The sequence below is a fragment of the Alligator sinensis genome, unplaced genomic scaffold (assembly GCF_000455745.1).
Source record: "Alligator sinensis unplaced genomic scaffold, ASM45574v1 scaffold1550_1, whole genome shotgun sequence".
Taxonomy (NCBI): Eukaryota; Metazoa; Chordata; order Crocodylia; family Alligatoridae; genus Alligator; species Alligator sinensis.
The window spans coordinates 237,613-245,194 of NW_005842885.1; the positions used below are offsets into that span (position 1 = coordinate 237,613).

The 7,582-nt window shown below is 46.1% G+C and overlaps 1 protein-coding gene across 5 annotated transcripts in view; it reads right to left on the reverse strand.

The window, feature by feature from the left end:
- Nucleotides 1-7,582, reverse strand: part of APBB2 (amyloid beta precursor protein binding family B member 2) — a 290,361-nt gene that overhangs the window by 21,628 nt on the left and 261,151 nt on the right. For 2 of the 5 annotated variants that reach the window (XM_014525808.2, XM_025192057.1), the window contains exon 1: nucleotides 310-384. The exons of the other annotated variants lie outside the window; for them this stretch is intronic. The gene's annotated coding sequence lies outside the window, so the exon portion shown is untranslated. Of the gene's footprint in view, nucleotides 1-309; nucleotides 385-7,582 lie in introns of those variants that run through there. 5 annotated transcript variants of the gene reach the window in all.

The window sequence follows — 7,582 nt, forward strand, 5'->3', positions numbered from 1 at the left end:
TATTACTAGATTACAAATGTGATCTAGTACAGTCTGAGTTTAGACCTCCCTAGAGTTTTAAGTTTAGCTTTTGTAAGACAATGCTGACCGATACTAGCTGTGTCTCTTAAATGCCAGGCAGATAAACATGGAGAATGGTGGAGAAATTAAAATAGTTTACCTCTCTCTGAATCCAGGCAGGCATGAAGAAACAGAGCAGAAAGAGCAAGTTAGAAAGCATTTTGAGACAAAACTCCAGCATGCACTGAGACAGGATTGTTGAAAGAAATGCACAGTTAACACTTAGTATTGCTTGGCTGCTTAGCTTACCTACGCGTGCTACAACTATTTCCTTTCAAGAGTTATTTTGGTTGAATCCCTGTTGCTCTGAAGTTTGTATTTTTGGAAACATACAATGAAGCCAACAGGCATCAGCTGAACACAGAGCAGCAGCACAGACATATCAACACTGGGAGGTAATCAAGCTTAAAATATCACACACAAATACGGGAAGTAGTATGCAGTTAGCATAAATGAAAAAACCCTACATGAATCTGTTTCCACAAGAAGCTGCTAATTAAACAGACAATGAAAACCCAATCATAGAACGTGTGCATAGATTCATAGATATTAGGGTCGGAAGGGACCTCAATAGATCATTGAGTCCGACCCCCTGCATAGGCAGGAAAGAGGGCTGGGTCTAGATGACCCCCGCTAGATGCCTATCTAACCTCCTCTTGAAGCCCCCCAGGGTAGGGGAGAGCACCACCTCCCTTGGGAGCCTGTTCCAGACCTTGGCCACTCGAACTGTGAAGAAGTTCCTCCTAATGTCCAATCTAAATCTGCTCTCTGCTAGCTTGTGGCCATTATTTCTTGTAACCCCCGGGGGCGCCTTGGTGAATAAATACTCACCAATTCCCTTCTGTGCCCCCGTGATGAACCCATAGGCAGCCACAAGGTCTGTGCATGTAGATGCCACAAGGCATCTGTGTGCATGTAAATCTATGGCTGTATTAAGCCCTTGTATTTCTCAAACTGAATGAGTTTTTAACTCTGCTATCATGGTCATCATTTGGGGTTGAATATGTTTGAAGCCTTTGCTACAAGGAGCACTCTTAAGTGTCTTAGGCTTTTTGGAAAATCCCACAGCAGGAGGCAAGTTCTACTCTGACTTGCATGCCGAGCAACTCTATTGAAGTCAAAGGGTGCAAATCAGCAAGGGGCTTAGTTTTTACATATGTGACAGCCCAATTTCTTTTCACATATGAACATGTGATTTAACCCAGCTTGCCTTTTACCCCATTGACTTCTGCCTCATATCTCCAAGCAGGCAGGGGATGGGAGAAAAGAGAAGGTAGAGAGAGGAAGAAGCAAAAAAAGTGAGTCCAGCTCACTCCATGATTGGTAGCTGCCACTCCATGATTGGTAGGATGGCTCCTGAGAACACCAGTATGAGCTTTTGTGTGCCAGTGCCTCTCTCAGCCCCCATTGGAGCTGCTGCAGATACTAAGTGCTGGCTTCTGTTACTACTTCCAGCTGTTTACACGCAGTTCAGACACACTGGATGCATTTTCAGACGGAAGAAAAGCTTATTTTGCCACCTGTTGGCCAACATGAGATCCAATGTATAACAAGGCAGTTTGTAGTAACAGCCTAACGGAGAGGGGGAGAAGGGGCGGGGCGGGGAGGGGTGCCAGTCCTAGGCCCTGACTATGAAGGGGCACCAGAATCCCCCCCTCCCATGGAGTTTTGCCACAACAGGCGGTTCTGCACTGTCCAGCTGGGCGGTGGCTGGGCCCTACACCCAGCAGTATATCTGAGGGTGAGTGTTGACTGCCACGCAGAATGGTGCTCTCCCAGCCCCTGGGGGAGTTCTTGTCCCAGCAACACAGCCTTACACCCAATAGCATTTTTTTGGGGGGGTGGAGGGGAAGGAGGAGAGGAGGAACAAATGGGGCACCAAGCATGATTCTCAGGAAGGCTATATCACAGGGCTATTGCCAGAGCTGACAACACTGCTACAAGAGCAGAAGCAGCAACAGTAGCAGCTGCCTTCAGTGTGCAGAGAGCCTGGGCAGGTAAGACTTCCCTTCTTTCCCCTCCCCCCGCTGCCATCTACAGTGGTTGGTATACCCTGCCCCACTCCCCCAGTGCCAAATGAGTTTACTACACCTCTGTTTCCTAGTTTTCACATGTGCTTGCAGGCTGAGACAAAGACTCTGGGGAAGCCTAGTATTTATCCTGATCTGCTAATGTGTCAAAAACTAGCATGACAATTTTTTCAAGTCTCCTTTCTCATGTTGTTTTCCCCACCATTTGAGAGTCTGTAGCCCAGGCAACCTCCCCTCAGGGAATAATAATGAAGTTCAGCTACATGGGAAAAGTATCCATGTGAGCTTGTCCTCACAATCAATCTACTTAGATTTGTTCATTACCCTGACTCTTGGTCACTGGGGGTGTATTGGGAAAGGTTTGACATAGATTTATACGATCATGCCAGGCTGGTTTGCTTCCTAGAGTCTTTTCATAAAAAAAAGAAGACAGGGAATTTGTAGAAAAGTACACACTTCTGCACAGGAAGTTCCATTTCTTAGAATCGCAGGGCCTATATTATAAGGAAAATACCCAAGAAAATATCCATAATTGACTGCATTTATAACTCAAGCTGCAGCATACATGTTGTATCTCTTCGTCTAAACCAGTGATTTTCAACCTGTGGTCTGCAGACCCCTGGGGGGGTGGGGTCTGCAGACTATGTCTAAGGGATCTGTGAAAGATGACTGATCAATCAGAATATGTGAATGCCTGCACTTACAATTCAAAGAGGTCTACACATCCATGCAAAATTTTTTAGAGGTTCGCAAATGAAAAAAGTTTGAAAACCATGGATTTAAACGCAATGTTGCAATAGGGTAGGAGTGTTATTGCAGCTGTGATAACCCAGGGAATACCTGAGAAGTAAGGTTTATTTTATATCTTTTATTGGACAAACAGAATAGTTGGTAGAGATATGCCCACAACCCTGTCCAACAACTCTCCATTGGTCCAACCATACCATTGATCCAAATAAAGATAATACCAAATTAACCTTGATATAAACACAAAGATATTTTATGCAATGTGCATTGCCTCTCTGGAAGTAAAGAATGTCACTAGAACAAGGGCAGGCTTTAATTTTAGCAAAACAAAGGGTTTACAAGGCAATTAACTGTAGATTACATCTGCTTAATCAGTTGTCCAGGTCTCTGCATGAAGGCTCCAAACATTAAGGCAATCCTGATCTCTCACTTCTCCCCAAAGAAGGATCACCTTTCATCCCCACTGCAAAGAGACAGCAGAGTTCCTTCAAGGAAGTTCTCAAATGAACATCTGAACTAAGTTCATGCACAGTATACAATGCCAGGAACAGGAGAATATGGGGATCAGCATAATTTTAGACTGTATCCTACTGGAATACCAGGAGACTTACACAGGTGAAGAGGAAAAACTGTTTCAAACAATAGGGAGTTAGAAGAGGGATCCAACACCCATTAAGTTGCTTCTTCTAGTGTGTGGCTAAGATTACCAACACTTATACATTAAGGCTGTGCAAAATTTTGCTGGGTGTTTCGTTTCTAAGAGTTTCGAGTTCGGAACAGCTACATCGAAATGAAACAAAAGCCTTTGAAGCTGCTTCGAAATGAAACAAGAGCACTCAAAACATTTCCAAAGTTTCTAAACATTTCAAGTTTTGAAGCCAGGCTTACTTGGCTTCAGCACCGGTCCCAGCCAGCAACAGCAACTTCCTGTCATCTGGCATGCAGATCCAGGGGCCACACCCCTGGAGGAGTCTGGCATAGCCTCACAGGACCTCCCAGGGGTGCAGGCCTCTGGATTTGTGCGCAGGATGACAGCATGCTGTCGCTGCCAGCTGGGGCCAGCTGCAGCGGCAGTCTTCCCAGCACTTGGCACGGGCTGCACCCAGGACCAGTCCCAGCCAGCAGCAGTGGCCTCCTGTCATTCAGTGCACAGATCGGGGGCCCGCCTGCACCCCTGGATGGGCTGCGGGGCTGTGCTGGACTACATGCTTCTCCCCGCCTGTACCGTGGGGCTGGGACACTGGGAGCAAATGGGTGAGTGCAGGGTCTTCCTGGCACTGGGTGCAGGCTGTGCCCAGTCCTGGCCCCAGGCAGCAGCAGCAGCCTCCTGTCATCCAGTGTGCAGATCGGGGACCTGCACTCCTGGGAGGGCTGCAGGGCTGTGCCAGACTCCTCCCAGGGGTTCGGGCCCCTGTTCTGTGTGCTGGATGACAGGAGGCTGCCGCTGCTGCCTTGGGCCAGCGGCAACACCAATTGTCCTGGTGCTGGGTGCGGGCTGTGCCCAGCGCCAGTCCCAGGCAGCAGCGGCAGCCTCCTGTCTTCCGGCACACAGATTGGGGGCCCGCACCCCTGGGAGGAGTCCAGTACAGCCCCGCAGCCCTCCTGGGGGTGCAGGTGGGCCGATCTGCGGTCCAGCTGACAAGAGATTGCTGCTGCCAGCTGGGACCAGCACAGGTGGCCACGATCTGGAACCAGCTTCCAAGGGAAGTGGTGCTGGCTCCTACCTTAGGGGTCTTTAAAAGGAGGCTTGATAAGTGCCTATCTGGGGTCATATGAGCCCAGTATTCATTCCTGCCCAGAGAAGGGGGTTGGAATTGATATGCTCAGGGCCCCTCCGACCCTACATCTATGCATCTATGAATCTATAGGTACAGCCTGTGCCGAGTGCCAGGAAGACGGGTGCTGCCACTGGCCCCAGCCAGCAGCGACAGCATGCTGTCATCCCATGCACAGACCTGGGAACCCGCACCCCTGGGAGGGCTGTGGGGCTGTGCCAGATTCCTCCTGGGATGTGGGCCCCCAATCTGTGCACCAGACGACAGGAGGCTGCTGCCTCAGACCAGCAGCAGTACCAATCTTCCTGGCACTGGGCGTGGGCAGCGCCCAGCACCAGTCCTAGGCAGCAGCAGCAGCCACCGCCTCCTATCATCTGGCATGCAGATCCGGGGTCTTGCACTCCCAAGAGGAGTCCGGCAAAGCCCTGCAGCCTTCCCAGGGGTGCGGGCCCCTGGATCTGCACGTAGGATGACAGAAGGCTGCTGTTGCTGGCAAGTGTCACAAGTTTTGCTTTGAACAGTTTGAGGTGCAGTTTCCCAGAAACCTCTATACCTATCTCCATGGAACTTGGCAGGCTTCATGCCCTCAGAAAGGGCTTCCATCCTTGCAAGTTTCATCCAAATCAGGCACAAAATGACAAAGTTATAGGCATTTTCATGCTTCCCCATTATAGCCCATGGGCGAAATGTCAAAACAGAAAAACAGTTTCGACGAAATGAAACGAAACACTGTCTCATCAAAATGGCGAAATGGAAGACAAAATTAAACATTGCTGTTTTGCACAGCCCTATATATCAGTTGCTCATAGATGATTTAGAACGTGTATTTAGGAGTTTGTTGAAGGACATGGCTATGCACTTTAGGTCAAGTTTTGGGTTAATCTTGCATGGGCTTAGCTCATGCATACCTGCTATGAATGTGCAATTCAAATGTGCACAGGCATGCATAAATGGCTAAATACCTAATTTTTAGACGCCAAGTTTTGTAATTTTATTATTAAACTTGCATCTTTCCTTAGCATTAGTTGTGCTAAAATCTTAAAGAAGTAGTCAACATTATTTTTAAAACTATTTAAAAAAAAAAAAAAAGGAAAATCTAGGTATGAAAAACATACCCTTTAAACAACACGGCCTAGGTTTTCTTAATATTATTCTTAACAAAAACATGTCCTTCCACACTAATGCTTATAAAGGACATATAAAAGAAAAGTGAAACCATCAGATGAAACAATGGCAATGACTATGTATGTATAAAGCATACATTTGTGTACTATGTTTTTTTACTCTGAAAAGACTCTGGTTAAGTGCTACAACAATTTAATATTTATATACCTGTAATGCAGGTGAAACAATGCAAAATGTTTTGACCTGCTTGTAGGTAAGCCTTGTAATTAAATCTTATACAAGAGTTTTAGTAAAATAATAATAATAGTGATCATTTAAGCAGAAAGCATAGGAGAGTAAAGGAAAAGAAAAATGTTCAGAGAAGCTCAGGACAGGGAGATAAAAATAACACTAAACTGAACAGATTGGCTTTCCCCAGCTAGCAACAGATTAGCACAGATCCCTGCCACAGAATTCACTAATGTGGTAGAGTACAAACAAACAGAGGAGGCCCAGATATCATTTTTAATCACTGAAGGTGATGAAGGGTCCTGAAGTTTTTTATAACCTGTAAATCAGCCTCACACAAGCTATATCTGCTTATCACACTGGATAACACAATTATGGATGAATGAATTCTCTTTAAACTTTTAAAAGAAATTCACCCCAAACCAGAAAGCATACAAGGAAAATTTTTAGTTCAAATGACAGATTTTACAAAAAGCAGTAAATGTTTAAATCAGGTGTTTGGAATGTACTGCCCAGTCCAGCAGCTGCATGCTATACATTATATCCTACTAGATTATTTTTAAGAGGGCAAATCTATCCCTGCTATAAAATCAAGAGGAGTCACCATGTAGAACTTCTAATTTATGAATCCCTTAAATGGCAGGAAATAAGGTGCCACTGAGGAAAAAGACTAATTGTCCAATCTGCCAGATGTGTGGGAAGGAGTCTGTAGTCCAGAGAAAGACCCACTTAGCTGTTACCTCTACTGGAAGAAGTTGGCTTACGATTGGCTGAATCCCCCTTTTCAAGTACTGTTCATTCCAGATTAATTTCTGATTAACATCTACAAAGCTACTACAGAGGGCTAACCAAGAAGTGCAGCTCCCCCTCTGATACACCTCGTCCTACACCAGAAACAAAATCCTTTGGAATCCTGACCTTATGGAGTTCCACAGGAGGAATTTATTATATTGCGTGCTGAGGGAAAGTGGAGATGAGAGATTGGATAGGAGAAATAATTATGCTGCTGTGGGTGGCCAAAGACACGTTATAATCACATTTGTGAAAGCTACAGGAAAGAAAGACATAGTCAAAAGGATTTGGAAGATGGATAATATGAAAGAGGAAGAGACAAGATTGTGATGAACATTATTAGTGATAGAAGGGAAGAATGATTTGAAAAGTAGTATACTCACTGCTACTTCTTGGTTGAGTTGTACATGTCTGATTCTACGACCAGGTGACCTATCACCTGGACAAGGGAGAAGAGATTGATGTCATATATCTTGACTTCAAAAAAGCCTTCGATCTGGTGTCCCATGATCGCCTCTTGGAGAAATTGGCCAGTTGTCGCCTTGGGTCCTCCACGATCCACTGGCTGGAAAATTGGCTCCGGGGTCGGACCCAGAGGGTAGTAATTGATGGAAGTCACTCGTCGTGGTGTTCTGTGACCAGTGGGGTCCCCCAAGGCTCTGTCCTTGGACCCATACTGTTCAACATCTTCATTAATGATATGGACACTGGAGTCAGAAGCGGACTGGCCAAGTTCGCCGATGACACCAAACTTTGGGGCAAAGCATCCACACCAGAAGACAGGCAGGTTATCCAGGCTGACCCGGACAGGCTCAGCAAGTGGGC